Source organism: Trachypithecus francoisi, unplaced genomic scaffold (genome assembly GCF_009764315.1).
Source record: "Trachypithecus francoisi isolate TF-2019V2 unplaced genomic scaffold, Tfra_2.0 Lachesis_group12, whole genome shotgun sequence".
NCBI classification, from domain to species: domain Eukaryota; kingdom Metazoa; phylum Chordata; class Mammalia; order Primates; family Cercopithecidae; genus Trachypithecus; species Trachypithecus francoisi.
In genome coordinates, this window is record NW_022681457.1 from 109,114,084 (window position 1) to 109,122,587 (window position 8,504).

Consider the following 8,504-nt stretch of genomic DNA (forward strand, 5'->3'; position numbering starts at 1 on the left):
GAGATTAGGCAGCCCCAGGAAAAGGAGAAAAAAAAAGTGTAAAAAGACCCAAAGCCCAAAGTTCACCAAACTTACGCTGATCTCATTTTGCAGAGGTCAGCCCATCCTCCACTCTCTGAGAGTGTTACTGTGCTTAATGAGTTTTTTGCTGCTTTGCTGTGTGTGTCACGTCCAATTCTTTAAGATACCAAGAACCTGGGACTTCGCAACACCAGCCAGTAACAAAGGTATGTAAGCTTGGGAGGGAGGAAAGAAAGGGGAAGGGGGCTAGAGGAGATTCAGACATGAGATGCATTCACCCTGTAAGTTGAACCCTGGTCTCCAGCATGGGTGTTGACAGTTCTAATACTGAACCATCAATGTTTCATGTGCTATAACCTCTCATGGGTATAAAAAAAAAAAAAACAACTCTAGTGTTACGGGCAGGCATGAAGGGGCGGGGGGATGGAGGTGGGAATGTTCTATAATAGGCTTACACAGATGTCTTTGGAAAACAGAGCCAACAAAGCAACAGGCACTTAAAGCAAAGGCTTGTCCTAAACCTTCTGTTGTTTGCCAAGGGAAGAAATCTTGGCTTGGAGTGAAATTTTCACTTCCTCTCTTGTGTAGATCTCTGTAAGACCTAAAAGCTTGGAAGACAGTCATTTTGATCCTTGGACTTTTCTGGAGCCTCAAAAGATGCATCTGGCCATGACTCCTGGAGTGGCCAAAGAGAGTGTGGTTGTGGTTAAGAAAAGAAATATTGGAGTGAATTTTTCACTCACGCCCACTTTTGTAGGTTTCGTAAAAACATACGAGTTAAGAAGCAAATACTTGGCTTTTTCACGTGACTCGAAAGAGGTGTAGATGAAGAGAAGCTCGATCATCCCACAGATCTTCCAGAGTAACCTGGATGCGTCCCTAAATCTCCAGATCCTGGTCTTTGAAAGCCTGTTTAGGGAAAGAATTCATGATTGTCTCAAGGTTGAGAGGAAAGGGTTTGGGAAGCACCAAGGCATGGGTTGGCAAAAAGATTACATCATCATTGAGGAAATGAAATTGCCAGAGGTTTTTGCCGAATCTCGGACCACAGGCAAAGGCCTGGATGAATTTCCTGTGTATTTCTATAGAGGTCTGTTATCTAGTTGTATAGAGCCTGTTTCACAATTAGGCTCTTTCAAATCTGGTATGTTTATTTAAATGCATTGTAAATAACTTCATAATGTTGCCTGACATATGTCTCCTACGCAAGGCTTTGCTCTGGGTGTCCTGTTTGCTCACTGTGTCTACTCAAGAGTCCTATACAAACCTATTTTAGAAACACGGCTTCAAAGTCCTTCCAAAGACTCTTCAAAATTAGATCTAGTGAAACCGCACCCTGTGGGGCATTGGTAGTTCAACCGTGGTGTTCTTGCCACCTACGCGGGAGACCCGGGTTCGACTCCCAGCCAAAGCAGGCCTTCTTACCCTTCATGCTCCAAGTTCATGCTCAAAGGGCTGTTATATTTCTATATTATACTACACAGGCTATACTGCATTTAGGGACCTTGGGTCATGGTGGCTGGAAGCTAACCCGAGTGGCGGGCCATCTCTGGAGTATTCTCTGTGCTGGATCTAATCTCAGATTTACAGTTCCTTTGCTCAAAGCCTGTCTTTGAAAGTGGGGGTGTTTCCGGTGGGTTGCTGCAGTCTGGAATACTGGCAACTAAATAAAGCCTTTGCTACTTTCATCTAGTCTCCGGGCAAACCCCTAGGTAACCCAAAGGCCATCAGACGGATTCCCGTGATGGACTTTCCCCTCCATTAGGTGACATCTCACTATAGAGTGAGGATCAAGAAGTAAAGGTCCGAAGGAGAGAAGCTGCGGCCGGGGAGACCCTTTGTTGGTCAGAAAGGCATGGGCGGCCCAAGGAAAAGGGAGGATTGTGGGGAGGTATCTGCGTAGAGATGAGGGGAGCAGCAGAGACAGAGTCTCATGCAGAGATGTGCCCAGACACCCTGAACCAAGTTACTTAACCTCGGCCGGGCGCGGTGGCTCAAGCCTGTAATCCCAGCACTTTGGGAGGCCGAGACGGGTGGATCACGAGGTCAGGAGATCGAGACCATCCTGGCTAACACAGTGAAACCCCGTCTCTACTAAAAATACAAAAAAAACTAGCCGGGCGAGGTGGCGGGCGCCTGTAGTCCCAGCTACTGGGGAGGCTGAGGCAGGAGAATGGCGTGAACCCGGGAGGCGGAGCTTGCAGTGAGCTGAGATCCGGCCACTGCACTCCAGTCCGGGCGACAGAGCGAGACTCCGCCTCAAAAAAAAAAAAAAAAAAAATTACTTAACCTCGTCAACCACCGTGGCATCCGTGGCGTCCGTGGGCCCGTCGGTCTTCCGGGAGGGATTCTGTGTCCCTGTTATTGTGTGTCAACAGGTGTTAGCCTAATATTTATATTTTTAAGGAGAGAAAACGAACTCCAGAATTTGGGAACTGTTTTTCCGGTTTTGCTTTATACCTCTTGAACACTCCTTCTGAAGGATTGGGTCTGAGGGCATTGAGGTGTGACTATGGTAGACAAGGGGTGATTAATTTTCATCCAAAAATCTTTGGTGGATTCCCCACTCTCCGGCTCCCCAGTCTAGCAGTACTTTAAAACAGAAGATCAGCAACATTTGGAGAGTTTTTTTCCTTTGCATTTTAATGATAAACTTGATTTATTCAATTCCAAAAGTTTTCTTATTCTGAGGTTGTCTTTGTATATTTCGAGTATAAAACGATGGTCATACTATGTTGGAACCACCACGGTTCTTCTCTTCACTTGTTTATTTGTAATGTCTCTGTAATCTGAGAATTTCCTGAGTAAACTGGGTACTGTTACACAGAATTCCTTATTTTTGAACATTCGTTGTAAACAGGAATTAGGATTGGGGGTGGGGAGGGAGCAAGGAGTAGGAGTCCTGATTTGTGGAAGGGAAAATCATGGATTACTTATGTGATGGATCAAAGGGTTTAAAAACTCTCAGTGTCCCCAGATTTCCCCTGTTACCGTTCGCTGAAGAAAGTTCTGTCTTTGACTCCCTTCCTTACCCTCTCCTGGCCTGTGAGAAGCTTCCTCCCTATTCATTTTATTTCCTCCTCCACTCCGCGCTCCCCCCCGCCCCCCCCCCCGCAGCCCCCTCCTCTTTTTCAGTGAAGCCTTTGGAGGAAAGTCCGGTTTGGGAGAAGACCCACACAGGCAAGGACAGCAGGAGAACACTGACATAGTTACACTCTTGTCGCCAGCACTTTTGTTAAGACATTGTGAAAATACAAAGACAACAGAGGAGAGCAGAGAATAATGTCTCTGTTTCAGCTACTCCAGGACGTTGTGCCAATTGTCCAGAGTCCTTGATCCAATGTAGTAAAGACTAGGGACATTTTCCCTGCAGGCTTTGATTGCTGGCAAAATCTCATTAAAGGTGTATACATTGATAGGTTGGCCACAGGATGCATAAAAGAAGAGCCCCTGGCCTACATCTGCCAAGATGTATGTGTTAGAATGCTCTCTGCAGCATTATTTTTTATTGTAAAATAGCAGAATGAACTTATTATTCAATAATTATAAAATGTTCAGATGTATGTGACTATATTCGGACAATGAAAAACGCAGCTGTAAAAGTAGACAACACTGATGATTCAGATGTTACTGATGAAAATAATCACAGATGACAATTATTGAGCATTTATGGCACTCTTACATGCATGACCTTATTTAAAGTTCAGAACAACCAAGGAAAAGAGTAACTTGTGGCGGTCGTGAGAGGTTCCGAGGCACAAAAGGAAGATAGGCATTCAAGGAACACCAGGATAGAAGACTCGCAGTAGAAGAGAGAGGAAGAGGAGTCCGCCAGGTGGGATGCTGGAAAGCGCGGGATAGCTCGGCGGAGAGAGGGTGCTCCTGCTCCGCAAGCCTCCCTGCGACCGCAGGCCTCCCGCTGCCTTCTTCCAGGAAGACGCACGCTGCTTTCCTCTGGTCTCGGTTGAGAGGCTGCAAAGCGCATCGTCCTCGAGCATTTCTCTTCTCCCCAAGACCCTCCGGAGGAAGGATGGGCGGACGGAAGCTTCACCCGTCAAACGCGCAGAGCTCTGCCTTCTTCAGGAGCATTTCCCAACTGTCTCTCACGGGTAAGAGGGGGCCCTGCAGGATGTTGCCTCCCGTTCCCTGAGGAGCAGTGCGGGAGATGCCCACGTGACCAGCTCCTGGGCCACGGCGACCCACGCCCTCCAGGAGGAGCGAGGAGTCCTGGGCCCTGAGCCAGCCCCCTGGACCGGCTGTGCCAAGAGAAGCAGCAAGGGAAGCGGTCCCCTCCCGCCTCAGGGTCTCTGTCCTCCTGGAGTTAAGAGACGCGCATCCAACCCCCTCTGCAAGTGCTGGAGAGGAGGCTAGGTCTTTCCCACGGGCTGGGGGCCTTGCTGTCCCAAGGACCGCTGGGGAGGAAGAGGAGGCAGAGGCGGAAGAGGAAGCCAGCTGAGATGTGTGAAACAGCTCTGGCTACAGCGGATAGGGAGAGGGCCGGCGGGACCCAGGAGCCTCCGTGCGGAGCCAGGCCTCAGCAGCAGCCGCCTTGTTCCTGGAAGGGGTGCCTCCATCCATCTTGTCCTCAAAGACTGTAGGGAGACCTTCTTGCCCGTTGGGAAAGCGACGTCTCCCATGCTTTCCTACCCCGCAGGCCTGGTGTCCTTTCTCCTGCTAGTGTCTGCCCGCCAGCCTGCGGGGGCTGCGGCGGCGGCTGTTCCACGCTCTCGGTGGACGCTGCCTGCCCGCCAGCCAAGAGCCGCGGTTGCGGGCGGGAGTTGGGGAGTCCCGAAGGAGACCCAAGGTCTTGGTCAGGGCTTTTTTGCTATAGGCAAATTCAGCGTGTCAAAGACAGAGAGCTCACATCTGTCTGTTCTTGAGCTTCGGTGAGAACACCAAGGAAGCACACTCAAGATGCCTAGGAGGGCGGGAAGAGTCTCTGGCGGAGATGCCCACATGAGCGGTGAGCCAAGGCAGGTCAGGAGAGTGCGCGAACCCAGCCGCCCCGTAGCGCGAAAGCCACCGCAGAGGAGGGCCCTGCCTGTGGGGAAACCGCAGGGGTCAGCGCAGCCGAAGTGCGGTGGACTAGCCTTGTCCAGGGAGAACCCCTTTCCTAACCACGGTCTGTACCCCGCCAGGTAAAGGGAAAGGAGGGACAGCACAGCCTCCTCTCCATTGGCCGGACGCTCAGGGTCACCACCTTCCCCTCTGCTCTCCCCTCGCCTTTCTTCCAAACCACTCTCCACCAAAGATTCCACCGACAGTCACCTTCCCAACAACCCAGGCCGCCTTTCAGCAGTGGCTCCCGCCCGGCAGCCACCGCGCCCTCTCATCCCCTCGGTTCTGCCCGCCGCCTCTGCCCAGTCTGTGCACTTCACCTCCCTGGCTCCCGCTGCCCCCTGAGCTTACAGTGAACGAGGGGCAGGACGGGGCGAAGGCCATTCGGCTGCCCCTCTAACTTCGGAATCACCCAATGCACGGGTTTCAACCATAGCCGGCAAGATGCGTCTCTCCTGTTTTCCGAGGCTTTGGAGCCTGCACAATTGTTCTACAAAAGGCGGTGGCCCCGCCTAGTGTTGGATGGGCGCTTGCTCTGCATGGTGATGTGGGAGCGAGGGTTGACTGGCCGTGTGTCTCAGTCGGGTGGTGTGCTTGCTTCCAAGTCTGGAGTTGGCTGGTTCGAGTCCGTTCTATGGTGTGTTTCTTGCATTTTAAAAATTCTTAAACCGCTGGCAACTTTCTTCTATCCAGCACATGCTCTCATGGAAAGGAAGAGCGAGACCAACTTTACCCTCCTCTCCTCGGTGTCTCCCGTATCATATGAGGACGTAAATCAAGGTCCGCTAGGTTTCTGTTCTGGGATCTCTCCATCTCGCTCTCTCTGTGTCTCTCTCTTTCCTGATGGAGTCCCGCTCTGTCACCAGGCGGGAGTGCATTGGCACGATCTTGGCTCATTGCAACCTCCGACTCTCTGGTTCAAGCGATTCTCCTGCCTCAGCCTCCCGAGTAGCTGGGATTATAGGCACGCTCCACCACGCCCAGCTAATTTTTGTATTTTTAGTAGAGACAGGGTTTCACCATGTTGACCAGGATGTGTCTTGATCTCCTGACCTCATGATCCGCCCGCCTCGGCCTCCCAAAGTGCTAGGATTACAGGCGTGAGCCACTGCCCCTGGCCCTCTCTCTCTCTTTTTTTTTTTTGTTTTTTAACTGTCATTCATGTAGCCCTTTCCATACGCTTTTGAAGTTAAATTGGTTCTATGATATTACGATTACATATAATGCTCTAGTCATTCCTGTACGGGCATTTTCAGCCACTGGTGTAAGTATTTCTGTAGGATAGAGGTGAAATTACTATAGGAAGAGCAATTACTCTATCAGTGTTCACGAGGTTTTTATGTCATTTCATTCTTTCTCCTCTGTTGGCTTATTGGCTTTAACTGTTTCCTTTGTTATTTTAGTAATTGCCTTAGGGCTTATAACTACTTTTTTTTTTTTTTTTTTTGAGACAGAGTCTGGCTCTGTTGCCCAGGCTGGAGTGCAGTGGCTGGATCTCAGCTCACTGCAAGCTCCGCCTCCTGGGTTGACGCCATTCTCCTGCCTCAGCCTCCCGAGTAGCTGGGACTACAGGCGCCCACCACCTCGCCTGGCTAGTTTTTTTGTATTTTTAGTAGAGACGGGGTTTCGCTGTGTTAGCCAGGATGGTCTCGATCTCCTGACCTCATGATACGCCCGTCTCGGCCTCCCAAAGTGCTGGGATTACAGGCTTGAGCCACGGCGCCCAGCCATAGCTACCTTTTTTTTTTTTTTTTTTTTTTTTTTGAGACAGAGTCTCCCTCTGTCACCAAGGCTGGAGTGCAGTGGCGTGATCTTGGCTTACTACAAGCTCCACCTTCCGGGTTCATGCCATTCTCCTGCCTCAGCCTCCCGAGTAGCTGGGACTACAGGCCATAGCTACCTTTTTAACTGATCTCAGTCAACCTTTAAGTGATGTTAAACCTCACCTTCTGGCCTTGATGCTATTGCTGACATGTACTTTGCTTTTACATAAACCCCACAACCCATTGTTAATTGCTTTTGTTTAAATGGTCAAATTTTTACAAAAGAAATTTACAAAATACGAAAATACCCATTTCTGGTGTTCTTCATTTCCTCGTGTAGATCTGGATTTTCATCTGGTATTGGATTCCTCCTGTTGTACACATTGATAGAACTGGGAAACAAATTGGAATATGATCTGTTACCGCTCCATGGAAGGTAAATTTGCAGAATGTACTCAAATTAGAAGCATTAAATAAATGCTGTAATTAAAAATGGTACAGGCCGGGCGCGGTGGCTCAAGCCTGTAATCCCAGCACTTTGGGAGGCCGAGACGGGCGGATCACGAGGTCAGGAGATCAGTCCATCCTGGCTAACACGGTGAAACCCCGTCTCTACTAAAAAATACAAAAACACTAGCCAGGTGAGGTGGCGGGCGCCTGTAGTCCCAGCTACTCGGGAGGCTGAGGCAGGAGAATGACGTCAACCCAGGAGGCGGAGCTTGCAGTGAGCTGAGATCAGGCCACTGCACTCCAGCCTGGGCAACAGAGCCAGACTCCGTCTCAAAAAAAAAAAAAAAATGGTACATCCTGTTCTCTACACTATAGAAATATCTGCAGGAGTGTCCAAAGATATGTGTGCAAGTATGGTAGAGATTGCAGCATCATTTGTAAACCTAAAACCATGAAACCCACCTCATTTCAAAAACATCTTGAAAAGGGTTAAATAAACCATGCACAAACTGAGGAAGAAATGCTGATTTCACAAACAATGGCAAGGATCACCATGAGGCTGATTCTACTGTTCACATTTGATAGAGCAATCAGTTCTCCCCAGTTCAAGCACTCCTCCTACCTCAGCCTTTCAAAGAGCTGGAACTACAGGCAAATGTCACCACGTTCGGATCACTTTTGCATTTTTCTGGTAGAGATGGGGTTTCACCATGTTGGCCAGGCTGGTCTTGAACCCCTGGGCTCAAGCAATCCACCCACCCCAGCCTCCCAAATGCTGGGATCACAGGTGTGAGTCACTATGCCCAGCCAGATTATATTTTTCTCTGAATAGATGGTACATTTACGTGGTTCAAAATTCAAATAGGGCCAGGCATGAGTCCTGGAGTTCGAGACCAGCCTGGGCAAAAAAGAGAGAGCCCCGTCTCTATTAAAAAAAAAAAAAAAATTGAAATAGTACAGAAAGTTATAAAGTTAAAATAGGCATCTCTTCCATTCCTGTCTCGCAGTCTCACCCTCCAGGAAATCTGGGGGATGCTGTTGCCTCTGAATCCTTTCAGGGATATTTTAGAGTCTTGCTCTTGTGGCCCAGGCTGGAGTGCAATGGCATGATCTTGGCTTACTGCAACCTCCACCTCCCAAGTTCAAGTGATTCTCCTGCCTCAGCCTCCCAAATAACTGGGATTACAGGTGCCTGCCATCATGCCTGGCTAA

General features: G+C 49.5%; 1 long non-coding RNA gene across 1 annotated transcript; it reads right to left on the reverse strand.

The window, feature by feature from the left end:
• Positions 1-474: 474 nt before the first annotated feature.
• LOC117093282 lies at positions 475-6,004 on the reverse strand. Its single transcript, XR_004441088.1, has 3 exons — positions 2,312-6,004; positions 771-1,996; positions 475-613 (listed from the first exon to the last, which is right to left on the reverse strand). It is a non-coding gene; the product is annotated as an uncharacterized LOC117093282 (long non-coding RNA).
• Positions 6,005-8,504: the final 2,500 nt, after the last annotated feature.